Source organism: Lutra lutra, chromosome 6 (genome assembly GCF_902655055.1).
Source record: "Lutra lutra chromosome 6, mLutLut1.2, whole genome shotgun sequence".
Taxonomy (NCBI): Eukaryota; Metazoa; Chordata; class Mammalia; order Carnivora; family Mustelidae; genus Lutra; species Lutra lutra.
In genome coordinates, this window is record NC_062283.1 from 126242917 (window position 1) to 126258073 (window position 15157).

Below are 15157 nucleotides of genomic sequence, written 5' to 3' on the forward strand. Positions count from 1 at the left end.
TGGCCTGCCAGGTCTCTGTGGATAGGTCTGCTTTCAGCCTAGTATTTATACCCCTGTAGGTTAAGAAACTCTTGTTTCAAGCTGATTTTAGGATTTTCTCTTTATCTCTGAAATTTGCAAGCTTTGCCTATATGTCAGGGTATTCATCTACTTTTATTAATTTTGAGGGAATTTCTCTCTACTTCTTGGACTTGAAGACCAGTTTCCTTCCCCAGACTAGGGAAGTTCTCAGCTATGATTTGCTCAAATATAACTTCTGCTGGCTCTCTCTTTCTTCTTCTTCAAGGACCCCAGTAATTCTAATACTGTTTCAATTTATGGTATCACTGATCTCTCAAAGCCTCCCCTCATGGTCCATGAGTTGTTTTTCTCTCTTTTCCTCGGCTTCCTTCCTTCCCATCCACTTGTCTTCTATGTCACTGACTCTCTTCTGCCTCATTTACTCTAGCTGTTAGAGCATCCAATTTAGATTGCATCTCAGTTAATGCATTTTAAATTTTAACCTGATTAGATTTTATTTCTGCACTAAGAAATTCTCTAGTGTCTTTTATGCTTTTTTCAAGCCCAGCTACTAACTCTATAGTTACAAGAGTTACTTGTTACAAGTTAAAAGTTACAAGTTAAAAGAGTTTTACCTCTTTTCTTTCTTTTGTTGTCAATTCCTCCTTCTAGCCATTTTGCCCAGATAAGAATGGATGAACAGGAGAACGAAATAAAAAATATCAACCATGACCCAAGCAAAATACATACTAGACAAATCTGAAGAGGGCAGAAACCCCTCCCAAAAAAAGAAAGAAAAAAAGTGGGGGAGAGAGAATATAATCTCCCTGGTGGACAAACCAGGGTGATCCACTTGGTCCTGCATGTTTTTTGGTTTGTTTGTTAAAGGCATTAAATCCCAAATTTGTGAAGAAAGCAAAACTTATATACACACAAAAATAAAATTCAATACAATGAAAGCAAGCCAAAAGTGAAGAATATATCTACAAAATGTAAATGTAAAAAACAAACAAACAAACAAATGAAAGTTAAAAATACTTAAAAACAAAGAGTTGGGGGAAATTGGAGGGAGAGACAAACCATGAGAGACTATGGACTCTGAGAAACAAACTGAGGGTTTTGGGGGGTGTTGGGGGAGCCTGGTGGTGGGTATTATGGAGGGCATGTATTGCATGGAGCACTGGGTGTGGTGCATAAACAATGAATTTTGGAACACTGAAAAGATATAAAATAACATAAAAAAATAAAGTCAAAATAAAGCTAAGCTTTTAAAGAGTTTGCTAAATCAAAAAAAAAAGAAAAAAGAAAGAAAGAAAAGGAAAATTTTAAACTGAAATACAAATGAATCTCAAGGGGGAAAACCTTGAATTCTATATAGTATTTCTCTATAGGACTGGAGTTTTGCAGTCACATGTGTTCCATAAACTTGGTGTTCACCTCTTGTTTCAGCTGCTCTTCTGTGGGAGGGGTTTGTTGCACTGATTCTCATTTTTTTTTAAAGATTTTATCTATCTATTTGACAGACAGTAGTAGGCAAGTAGGCAGAGCGGCAGGCAGAGAGAGAGAGGAGGAAGCAGGCTCCCTGCTGAGCAGAGAGCCCGATGTGGGGCTTGATCCCAGGACTCTGGAATCACAACCTGAGCTGAAGGCAGAGGATTTAACCCACTGAGCCACCCAGGCACCCTGCACTGATTCTCAGTTGTGTTTTTTTGGACAGAGTTGCATCGCCCCTTGCCAGGGGGCTGGGCACAGTGTAAACAACTTCTGGTTGCTTATGTGGCTTTTGTTCCCTGAAATCTTTCCACACCTCTTTAGGAGGATGAAAATAAAAATGGTTGGCCCTACATCCAGCCCCGGAACTGAAAGGTCACAGCCCCTCTCTTCAGTAAACTCTCAGGGATAAGTAGTCTTCACTTTTGTGTGTGCCAATCTCTGAAGACTTCCTCAAGCTCTACACCACGCCTGTGGTCAAGCTGACCAGCTTTCTGGACCTCAGAGAGGAGTTCTGGATCCAGCTCCTTGTCTTCAAGCACAAGATGAAGAACCTGGTGTGGACCAGGTGCATGCTCCTACTACTCCCTCTGGGGAAAGATGGAGAGTTAGCATTTCTGCCATTTTTAGGACCCCCCCCAATGGAAAATGGCCACCCAGTTGTGCACACATCCCCTCCTAGGGGAAGCGAGATTATATTTTACTTCTTGATCATTCAACTTGACCAAAATATGCAACAATCATCTAGGATATTTCTAGTGTTTGGGACAACATGATTTGTATGCCTTAAGAAGGGAAGGGAAATGTAAATGATACAGTTGGGTTAATGAGCATCATTGGAAATTTTTTCTAGGTTCCAATGAGGTGGCAACAAATTCTTCATGATATGATATTTGCCATCTGATCTTGTATTCATCAACAGTAAATTGAGAGGGATATAATATCTGCACTTGAACATAAAGCTTCAATTGGTTGCTGGTAAAATAAGAAGCTGAGGCTTTGGAGGATCAGATACAAAGTTAGTAGAACATACATAGAATATTAAAAGCAGGCCTGCAGCTAACAGAGGAGTAAAGAACTTGGCAGAAAGCTGGTTCTAAGGATCACAGAGGCATCAGCCCTTAAGTTAAGTGGTCAGGATCAAGAAGACTTTAAGAGGAAGACACAAGGTAAGCAATACTGAAGTCAAAGAGCCTTAGTACTAAACAAATTCTTGATCTCAACCAGAAAGTTTTATACTTCTCTTTAGAGCAAGAAGACATGTCCCAAGTTTCTTAGAATTCACCAGGCAAAGTATATATAACAAGATCAACAGGTAATGACTGAACATGTTAGCGTAAAGAATCATGCTTTTTTTCTTATAAAACCAACCTAGGTAGATTAACATAAAACAATAAATGATATTCTGGCACACTTATGGATATTTCCATGTCCCCTTTATAAGGAAATAATGAAATCAATAGCCCATATAAACTCTCTTTTTTGTTCTATATTTTTGTTTGTTTTGCTTTCTTTTCTGGACTATAATCTTCTTGGTATATAAGCTATTTTTCCTAGGCAGTTTTTTAAAAATCTGTTTTAGAGTTTTGATTTACTTGTTTATTTATTTATTTAGGACAGAGAAAGTGAGAGATAGAGAGAGAGATAAAGTGCAAGGAGAAGAGTAGAGGGAAAGGACAAGCAGACTCCGTAATGAGAATGGAGATGGAGGTAAGGCCACATACCACAAACCCAGGTTCATGACTGGAGCCGAAATCAAGAGCTGGATGCTTAAACTACTGAGCCACCCATGTGTCCCTCTACCTAGATAGCTTTGAACAAATTACTGCTTCATTCTTATTAGTATCTCTTCCTGAACTTAGCCTTTAAGTTTAGTCAGGATCAACTGACCCCTACAGAGATTAGCTTTCCTAATACCTTTACAGAATGTCTGAATGTCTCCTTAGCTATACATTCAGCCTCTCTTTTTGCGTCTTAAATAGCAAAAGTAGTAATAGCAAATAGTAATAGCAAAAATAGTAATAGCAAAAATAAACTCAGTTTATTTTTGTGGAGTGAGTAGTTTTCTGATGTCTCTGAACTCAGCAATGATGCCCCATTTGGAAGAACCTAAGAATGCAAAAATGCTTCTCAACCCAATTGTGGTAACCTGTTTTATTCATCACATACCTAACATCATTTAGAGTATTTAAGCCTGAGCAAAGTGTTATTTGTCAGTATTCCTCAAAGTCTGAACCACAAACAACCTGAGTTCGCATCACTTGTAGGTTTTGTTAAAAATGCACTTTTTGGAAGACCCAGTGCTTTGAATCAGAGTATCTCAGGAGTTCCCAAACACTCCATACATTTAGTCAATTCCACAAGTGATTTTAATACAAAATAAGGTTGATAAGAATTGTGAGGTGATATTCTCTACTAATTCCAGGTAAATAAAATCCCCTTTTCAAGAGAGATACTTCTCTCTACTCCTCTGATAGGGTTTAGGATCTCAACAAAAAAACTTAGAACACCTAGAACACTTTGGTCCAAGCTAAGTCCCAACTCAACGTTGAACAAAGGACAAGTATTTCAACTTTTCTAGGCTTTCTTCATTCGAACTATACCATCATAAGAGTGTACTTACACATATTTAAGGCAGTTCTTAACATATATACAGAAACTATGATCAAGTTAACAAAAAGCACTTACTGAGAAATCAGTGTATGCATTTAAAATGGAAACACAGCATATCATTGATTTAGGAGGTAATTAAATCCAGAAAATATAAGAAACCCACGATTCTACAAGTCACTATTACTAACTCTGAAAGTAAGAAAATCACTTTATTACTTCTAGTATATGATCATTTGTAAAATGTTATCATTTTATGATACACATACATAACATATATATTGATATATGATTATATTAAAAAGTGTAAAATATCCCTACCCTATAACAAAGGTTATGCTTTACTTGTGGGGAAAAAGTAAAATATGTGAAACAGAGAGACATCAAGAGCTGTAGCATAAAGGCCTAACAGATTATTTTCCAGAGTGAAGATCTTCTAACTTTTGGTAATAGGTGGCAAAAAGAATCAGTGCTACTAAGACTTACCTGGCTATGAAGAGAAATGTGGATTTGAAAGGAAAAAAGGACAGGATAGAGGGGCCCAAGAGTTGGGAAAAGCACAAGCAAAGAGGCAGAAATGAGTACGTACAATGCAAAGATAGAAGCAGGTTTGACTAGGAGGAGTCAAGATGGCAGAGAAGTAGCAGGCTGAGACTACTTCGGGTAGCGGGAGATCAGCTAAATAGCTTATCTAAAGATTGCAAACACCTACAAATCCAACAGGAGATTGAAGAGAAGAAGAACAGCAATTCTAGAAACAGAAAATCAACCACTTTCTGAAAGGTAGGACTGGCGGAAAAGTGAATCCAAAGTGACGGGAAGATAGACCGCGGGGGGAGGGGCCGGCTCCCGGCGAGCGGCGGAGCAACGGAGCAACGGAGCAAAATCAGGACTTTTAAAAGTCTGTTCCGCTGAGGGACATCGCTCCAAAGGCTTAACTGGGGTGAAGCCCAGGCGGGGTCAGCGCGGCCTCAGGTCCCGCAGGGTCGCAGAAGGATCGGGGGTGTCTGAGTGTCGCAGAGCTTACCGGTATTAGAACAGGGAAGCCGGCTACAGAGACAGAGCCGAGGAGTGACTCTCAGCTCGGGGTTGCCTTGAACCGGTCGCAGGCTCGGTCAGCCCGGAGCACGGCCGGAGGCCAGGGTGACGGGAGTCATTGGGCGCTGTTCTCTGAGGGCGCACTGAGTAGTGGGGCCCCGGGCTCTCGGCTCCTCTGGGCCGGAGACCAGGAGGCCGCCATCTTCATTCCCGTCCTCCGGAACTCTATGGAAAACGCTCAGGGAACAAAAGCTCCCGAAAGCAAACCCGAGCGGATTACTCAGCGCGGCCCCGGGTAAGGGCGGTGCAACTCCGCCTGGGGCAAAGACGCTTGAGAATCACTACAACAGGCCCCTCCCCAAGAAGATCAACGGGAAACCCAGCCAGGACCAAGTTCACCTACCCAGGAGTACAGTTTCAATACCAAGGAGAGCGGCGGAATTCCAGAGGAGAAGAAAGCAAAGCACGGAACTCATGGCTTTCTCCCCATGATTTTTTAGCCTTGCAGTTAATTTAATTTTTTTTTCTTTTTCAATTTTTTTTTCTTTTTCTCTTCTTCTGCTAAATATTTTTAACTTTTACCGTTTTCTTTTTTAACGTTTTTTAAATAGTTTATCTAATATATATATATATTTTTCCTCTTTTTATATTTTTTCTTTATCGGCTTTCTTTTTTTAAATAGTTTCTTTTTTTTTTTCTTTTTGAACCCCTTTTTATCCCCTTTCTCCCCCCTCACAATTCGGGATCTCTTCTGATTTGGCTAAAGCATATTTTCCTGGGGTTGTTGCCACCCTTTTAGTATTTTACTTGCTCCTTCATAAACTCTTATCTGGACAAAATGACAAGGCGGAAAAATTCACAACAAAAAAAAGAACAAGAGGCAGTACCAAAGGCTAGGGACCTAATCAATACAGACATTGGTAATATGTCAGATATAGAGTTCAGAATGACGATTCTCAAGGTTCTAGCCGGGCTTGAAAAAGGCATGGAAGATATTAAAGCAACCCTCTCGGGAGATATAAAAGCCCTTTCTGGAGAAATAAAAGAACTAAAATCTAACCAAGTTGAAATCAAAAAAGCTATTAATGAGGTGCAATAAAAAATGGAGGCTCTCACTGCTAGGATAAATGAGGCAGAAGAAAGAATTAGCAATATAGAAGACCAAATGACAGAGAATAAAGAAGCTGAGCAAAAGAGGGACAAACAGCTACTGGACCACGAAGGGAGAATTCGAGAGATAAGTGACACCATAAGACGAAACAACATTAGAATAATTGGGATTCCAGAAGAAGAGGAAACAGAGAGGGGAGCAGAAGGTATATTGGAGAGAATTATTGGAGAGAATTTCCCCAATATGGCAAAGGGAACAAGCATCAAAATCCAGGAGGTTCAGAGAACCCCCCTCAAAATCAATAAGAATAGGTCTATACCCCGTCACCTAATAGTAAAATTGACAAGTCTTAGTGACAAAGAAAAGATCCTGAAAGCAGCCCGGGAAAAGAAGTCTGTAACGTAAAATGGTAAAAATATTAGATTGGCAGCAGACTTATCCACGAGACCTGGCAGGCCAGAAAGAGCTGGCATGATATATTCAGAGTACTAAATGAGAAAAACATGCAGCCAAGAATACTATATCCAGCTAGGCTATCATTGAAAATAGATGGAGAGATTAAAAGCTTCCAGGACAAACAAAAACTGAAAGAATTTGCAAATACCAAACCAGCTCTACAGGAAATATTGAAAGGGGTCCTCTAAGCAAAGAGAGACCCTCAAAGTAGTAGATCAGAAAGAAACAGAGACAATATACAATAACAGTCACCTTACAGGCAATACAATGGCACTAAATTCATATCTCTCAATACTTACCCTGAATGTTAATGGGCTAAATGCCCCAATCAAAAGACACAGGGTATCAGAATGGATAAAAAAACAAAACCCCTCTATATGTTGCCTACAAGAAACTCATCTTAAACCCGAAGACACCTCCAGATTTAAAGTGAGGGGGTGGAAAAGAATTTACCATGCTAATGGACATCAGAAGAAAGCAGGAGTGGCAATCCTTATATAAGATCAATTAGATTTTAAGCCAAAGACTATAATAAGAGATGAGGAAGGACACTATATCATACTCAAAGGAACTGTCCAACAAGAAGATCTAACAATTTTAAATATCTATGCCCCTAACGTGGGAGCAGCCAACTATATAAACCAATTAATAACAAAATCAAAGAAACACATCGACAAGAATACAATAATAGTAGGGGATTTTAACACTCCCCTCACTGAAATGGACAGATCATCCAAGCAAAAGATCAACAAGGAAATCAAGGCCTTAAATGACACACTGGACCAGATGGACATCACAGATATATTCAGAACATTTCATCCCTAAGCAACAGAATACACATTCTTCTCTAGTGCACATGGAACATTCTCCAGAATAGATCACATTCTTGGTCCTAAATCAACTCTCAACCGGTATCAAAAGATTGGGATCATTCCCTGCATATTTTCAGACCACAATGCTCTAAAGCTAGAACTCAATCACAAGAGGAAATTTGGAAAGAACCCAAATACATGGAGACTAAACAGCATCCTTCTAAAGAATGAATGGGTCAACCAGGAAATTAAAGAAGAATTGAAAAAATTTATGGAAACAAATGATAATGAAAACACAACGGTTCAGAATCTGTGGGACACAACAAAGGCAGTCCTGAGAGGAAAATATATAGTGGTACAAGCCTTTCTCAAGAAACAAGAAAGGTCTCAGGTACACAACCTAACCCTACACCTAAAGGAGCTGGAGAAAGAACAAGAAAGAAACCCTAAACCCAGCAGGAGAAGAGAAATCATAAAGATCAGAGCAGAAATCAATGAAATAGAAACCAAAAAAAACAATAGAACAAATCAACGAAACTAGGAGCTGGTTCTTTGAAAGAATTAACAAGATTGATAAACCCCTGGCCAGACTTATCAAAAAGAAAAAAGAAAGGACCCAAATAAATAAAATCATGAATGAAAGAGGAGAGATCACAACGACCACCAAAGAAATACAGACAATTATAAGAACATACTATGAGCAACTCTATGCCAACAAATTTGACAATCTGGAAGAAATGGATGCATTCCTAGAGACATATAAACTACCACAACTGAACCAGGAAGAAATAGAAAGCCTGAACAGACCCATAACCAGTAAGGAGATTGAAACAGTCATCAAAAATCTCCAAACAAACAAAAGCCCAGGGCCAGACGGCTTCCCGGGGGAATTCTACCAAACATTTAAAGAAGAACTAATTCCTATTCTCCTGAAACTGTTCCAAAAAATAGAAATGGAAGGAAAACTTCCAAACTCATTTTATGAGGCCAGCATCACCTTGATCCCAAAACCAGACAAGGATCCCATCAAAAAAGAGAACTACAGACCAATATCCTTGATGAACACAGATGCAAAAATTCTCACCAAAATACTAGCCAATAGGATTCAACAGTACATTAAAAGGATTATTCACCACGACCAAGTGGGATTTATTCCAGGGCTGCAAGGTTGGTTCAACATCCGCAAATCAATCAATGTGATACAACACATTAATAAAAGAAAGAACAAGAACCATATGATACTCTCCATAGATGCTGAAAAAGCATTTGACAAAGTACAGCATCCCTTCCTGATCAAAACTCTTCAAAGTGTAGGGATAGACGGCACATACCTCAATATTATCAAAGCCATCTATGAAAAACCCACCGCAAATATCATTCTCTATGGAGAAAAACTGAAAGCTTTTCCGCTAAGGTCAGGAACACGGCAGGGATGTCCGTTATCACCACTGCTATTCAACATAGTACTAGAAGACCTAGCCTCAGCAATCAGACAACAAAAGGAAATTAAAGGCATCCAAATCGGCAAAGAAGAAGTCAAACTATCACTCTTCGCAGATGATATGATACTCTATGTGGAAAACCCAAAAGACTCCACTCCAAAACTGCTAGAACTTGTACAGGAATTCAGTAAAGTGTCAGGATATAAAATCAATGCACAGAAATCAGTTGCATTTCTCTACACCAACAACAGACAGAAGAAAGAGAAATTAAGGAGTCCATCCCATTTACAATTGCACCCAAAACTATAAGATACCTAGGAATAAACCTAACCAAAGAGACTAAGAATCTATACTCAGAAAACTATAAAGTACTCATGAAAGAAATTGAGGAAGACACAAAGAAATGGAAAAATGTTCCATGCTCCTGGATTGGAAGAATAAATATTGTGAAAATGTCTATGCTACCTAAAGCAATCTACACATTTAATGCAATTCCTATCAAATTACCATCCATTTTTTTCAAAGAAATGGAACAAATAATCCTAAAATTTATATGGAACCAGAAAAGACCTCAAATAGCCAAAGGAATATTGAAAAAGAAAGCCAAAGTTGGTGGCATCACAATTCCGGACTTCAAGTTCTATTACAAAGCTGTCATCATCAAGACAGCATGGTACTGGCACAAAAACAGACACATAGATCAATGGAACAGAATAGAGAGCCCAGAAATGGACCCTCAACTCTATGGTCAACTCATCTTCGACAAAGCAGGAAAGAATGTCCAATGGAAAAAAGACAGCCTCTTCAATAAATGGTGTTGGGAAAATTGGACAGCCACATGCAGAAAAATGAAATTGGATCATTTCCTTACACCACACACGAAAATAGACTCAAAATGGATGAAGGATCTCAATGTGAGAAAGGAATCCATCAAAATCCTCGAGGAGAACACAGGCAGCAACCTCTTCGACGTCAGCCGCAGCAACATCTTCCTAGGAACATCACCAAAGGCAAGGGAAGCAAGGGCAAAAATGAACTTTTGGGATTTTATCAAGATCAAAAGCTTTTGCACAGCAAAGGAAACAGTTAACAAAACCAAAAGACAACTGACAGAATGGGAGAAGATATTTGCAAATGACATATCAGATAAAGGGCTAGTGTCCAAAATCTGTAAAGAACTTAGCAAACTCAACACCCAAAGAACAAATAATCCAATCAAGAAATGGGCAGAGGACATGAACAGACATTTCTGCAAAGAAGACATCCAGATGGCCAACAGACACATGAAAAAGTGCTCCATATCACTCGGCATCAGGGAAATACAAATCAAAACCACCATGAGATATCACCTCACACCAGTCAGAATGGCTAAAATTAACAAGTCAGGAAATGACAGATGCTGGCGAGGATGCGGAGAAAGGGGAACCCTCCTACACTGTTGGTGGGAATGCAAGCTGGTGCAACCACTCTGGAAAACAGCATGGAGGTTCCTCAAAATGTTGAAAATAGAACTACCCTATGACCCTGCAATTGCACTGCTGGGTATTTACCCTAAAGATACAAACGTAGTGATCCGAAGGGGCACGTGCACCCGAATGTTTATAGCAGCAATGTCTACAATAGCCAAACTATGGAAAGAACCTAGATGTCCATCAACAGACGAATGGATAAAGAAGATGTGGTATATATACACAATGGAATACTATGCAGCCATCAAAAGAAATGAAATCTTGCCATTTGCGACGACATGGATGGAACTAGAGGGTATCATGCTTAGCGAAATAAGCCAATCAGAGAAAGACAACTATCATATGATCTCCCTGATATGAGGGAGAGGAGATGCAACATGGGGGGTTGAGGGGGTAGGAGAAGAGTAAATGAAACAAGATGGGATTGGGAGGGAGACAAACCATAAGTGACTCTTAATCTCACAAAACAAACTGAGGGTTGATGTGGGGAGGGGGTTGGGAGAGGGGGGTGGGGGTATGGATATTGGGGAGGGTATGTACTATGGTGAGTGCTGTGAAGTGTGTAAACCTGGCGATTCACAGACCTGTACCCCTGGGGATAAAAATATATGTTTAAAAAGCTGTAAAAAAAAAAAAAAAAGAAAGAAAGAAAGAAAGGATGAATACCCAAGTTTTGTAGCAACATGGACGGGACCGGAAGAGATTATGCTGAGTGAAATAAGTCAAGCAGAGAGAGTCAATTATCATATGGTTTCACTTATTTGTGGAGCAAAGCAAATAGCATGGAGGACAAGGGGAGATGGAGAGGAGAATGGAGTTGAGGGAAATTGGAAGGGGAGGTGAACCATGAGAGACTATGGACTCTGAAAAACGATCTGAGAATTTTGAAGGGGTGGGGGGTGGGAGGTTGGGGGCACCAGGTGGTGGGTATTGTAGAGGGCACAGATTACATGGAGCACCGGGTGTGGTGCAAAAATAATGAATACTGTTATGCTGAAAAAATAAAAATTAAAAAAAAAAAGAAGCAGGTTTGACTAAAGTTAGTATATGTAGGTGAATTGTGGGGAGAAAAACAACTTAGTCAAGTCACACTTGGGAAGGCAAGACAGAGATGAATTTGATATGGTAGGAAATAAAACCATTACTGAATTTTGAACCTGAAGTGACCAGACCAAACTGTTATTTTGTTAATTTTAAAATACCAATAGCGTATAGATAGACAAACAGGGAAAACAAATAGGCCATCTTTGAAATAATCTAGATACATGAAGCACTGAAGGAATACAAGTAAATCAGACATGTTCAAGAAAGAAATAAGAGATAATTTTTATGTTTTTAACATAGCACACAAAGGAGAAAGAATTTAACATAAGAAGTTATAGTCAATTTGAGGAACGGCAATACTAAGTATATTGTGTTCTACTGCTGCTGTAACAAATATCACAAACTCAGTGGCTTAAAACACAAATTTATTCTCCTTTTTATAATGATCCTTGTGATTATATTAGACAAACCCAAATAATCCACAATAATCTTTCATATAAAAAATCTAAACTTAATCACAACTTAAAAGTCCCTTTTGCCATAAAAGGTAATATAGTCACAGTCTCCAAGGATTTGGATATGGGCATATTTGGGTGGCCATTATTCTGGTTATTATGCCAAGGAATAAATTGGATAACAATTAATGTTATTGACCCAGACACAGAGTCTCACACACCTAATCTCATTTATCTCCCAAAATTTATAAGAACAGGGAAGAAAAACTTCCCCTATAATGTTATAGCTAACAAGATGTAGAACTGAGCTTGAACTCAGTTCTGCTTGACTCTGGAGACCATCTTCTGATGGAAAAGCTGAGGATCATATTTTGGGATTACTTGGGGGAAGTAGGCTGGGAATTCTATTTTAAATATGTTCTTTTGACATTATTATGGGCAGTTGGAAATAAAAAACAAAAATGAAGTATCAAGAATGCAGGTAAAAATTTAGAAATAATCAGCAGAACTAATAATTGAAATTATTAGAGCAGATGGATAATTAAAGAGAAGTTAAAAAGAATAAATTGTTCTTTAGCGATTTGAAACATGGGAAAGGAAGGGCTTAAGGATAGAAAGAGAACCAGGAGAGTAAATTATTAAATCAAAAAGGAAAACATGTTAATGAGACCAAGAGTGTAAAAGGTTGCCGAGAGGGACAGGGAGAGGGGAACTGCAGGAAGACCTTGGCTTTTGGTAAGGGGAAAATAATATTTTGAATCATTAATGTTTTGAATCAAATTATTTGGGTAATAAGTTACTTGAAGAAAAGAGATGCCTACATTTCGGCAGTTTATGTTGCTGTCCAATAAACTTTTTTTTTTTAATAAACTTTTTATGATTGAAATTTTGTAAAGAAAAAAAAAGGTTGTTTAGATACTTTTTTTCTTGAAAAGAGAACATAATGTTCTATTTATATAATGTTCTATTTTTCAATAATAAAGCAAACAATATGACATCTTTTTATACATTTTTTTAAAATAATTACCCACTTGTATTCTCAATTCCCTAAGACCCTTCAGAATGGGGTGACTGGGCTCTCGTCTCTCGCCTATTCCCTATTCCCTTTGCACTCACTGCCCACCATGTTCTTCTCATTTCTCAACATCACTGATAGAGTAACTCTAATCTGAACAAAATCTCTCACTGGGAATCCAGTTCTCTGGGGCTAAATTATCTTTATATTTCCCTCTGCAGAAACAATTTTATCTTCTACAACACTCTTCTTCTGTTATCACCTCAATGTATTTGTATTTTCAGCTAGCAGCAGAAATGCTCATGAATCAAAGTGATTCTTTTCTCATTTTGATGGAATTATTAATACTTGGTCCCTGGATTTCATCTGTGAAATGCTAAGAATCCTTTCAAGATTTAGCCACAAACAATTATATTCTGTGGTAAAACCCAAGATATTGTTCTCAAATTACAAAATTTAAATTAAAATGATTTAGAATATTAAAGAAGAGAATATATGAGCAAGAACACTGGCATATGAGTGTTCAAGGATAGGCAATGACCAAGGGATATCTTTAAAATAAGTTTTGCATGGTGTTGCCACACATATACACACATGTAGCATATAACTATACATTATATATGTGTGTGTGTGTGTGTGTGTGACTCTATCTTTAATTTACTTTTGTATATAATACTATATGCACATATATTAACATGTAGACATACTTCATTTTATTAAGATTTACTTCATTGTGATTCACAGACATCATATTTCTTACAAATTGAAGGTTTGTGGAAACCCTGCATCAAGCATGACTACTGATGCTGTTTTTCCAACAGCATGATTAAACTGTTACCTCTGTCCCATAATTCTCACAATATTTCAAATTTTTTCATTATTATTATATATGCTATGGTGATGTGTGATCAGTGATCTTTCTGGTTACTATTGTAAAGGTTGGGGATGCCACAAAACATGCCCATATAAGACCACAAATTTATTGGATCAATGTATGTATTCTGACTGCTTGACTTAGTGGCTGCTTCCCTATCTCTCTCCTTCTCCTTGGGCCTCTGACATAGCAATACTGAAATTAAGCCAGTTAATAACCCTACAGTATCCTCTAAGTGTTCAAGTGAAAGGAAGAGTTGCATATCTCTCACTTTAAATCCAAAGTTAGAAATAATTAAGCTTAGTAAGGAAAGCTTATTGAGAGATGAGACAGGCCCAAAGCTAAGTCTCTCCTACCAATTAGCCAAACTGTAAATGCAAAGTAAAAGTTCTTGAAGGAATTTAGAAGTGCTGTTTTAAAGAACACATAAATAATAAAGCAAAATAGCCTTATTGCTGATATGGAAAAAGGCTTAGTGGTCGGGATAGAAGATCAAATCAGCCACAACATTCCCTTAAGCGAAACCCTAATGCAGAGCAAAACCCGAAAGGTCTTCATATCTGTTAAGTTTGAGAGGTGAGGAAGCTGTGGGAAAAAAAGTCTGAAGATAGAAGAAGTTGGTTCATGTGGTTTAAGAAGCCACCTCCCTAACAGGAAAGTGCAAGGTGAAGCAGCAAGTGCTGATGTGGAAGCTGCAGCAAGTTATCCAGAAGATCTAGCTAAGATAATTCATGAAGGTGGGTACCCTAAACAACAGATCTTCAATGTAGACATAACAGCCTTCTACTGGAAGAAGATGCCATCTAGGACTGTCATCACTAGAAAGAGGTCAATATCTAGCTTCAAAGCTTCAAAGGGCAGGCTGACTCTCTTCTTTAGGAGTTATTATAGCCGGTGGCTTTAAGTTGAGGCCAATGCTAATTTAGCATTCTGAAAACCCTAGGGCCCTTAAGAATGATACTAAATCTACTCTGCCTGTGCTCTATAAATGGATCAACAAAGTCTTGATGACAGCACATAGTTTACTAAATATTTTAAGCCCACATACTGCTCAGAAAAAAAGATGTCTTTCAAAATATTACTGCTCATTGACCTCATCACCCAAGAGCTCTAATGGGGATGCACAAAAAGATAATGTTGTTTTCATGTATGCTAACACAATACCCATTCTACAGCCAATGGATCAAGGAGTAATTTCAACTATCAAAATGTATTATTTAAGAAATTCATTTAGTATGTCATACATACTGATTCCTCTGATGGATCTGGGAAAAGTAAATTGAAACCTTCCTGCAAGAATTTACCATTCTAGCTGCCATTTGGAAAATCCATGGCAAGAG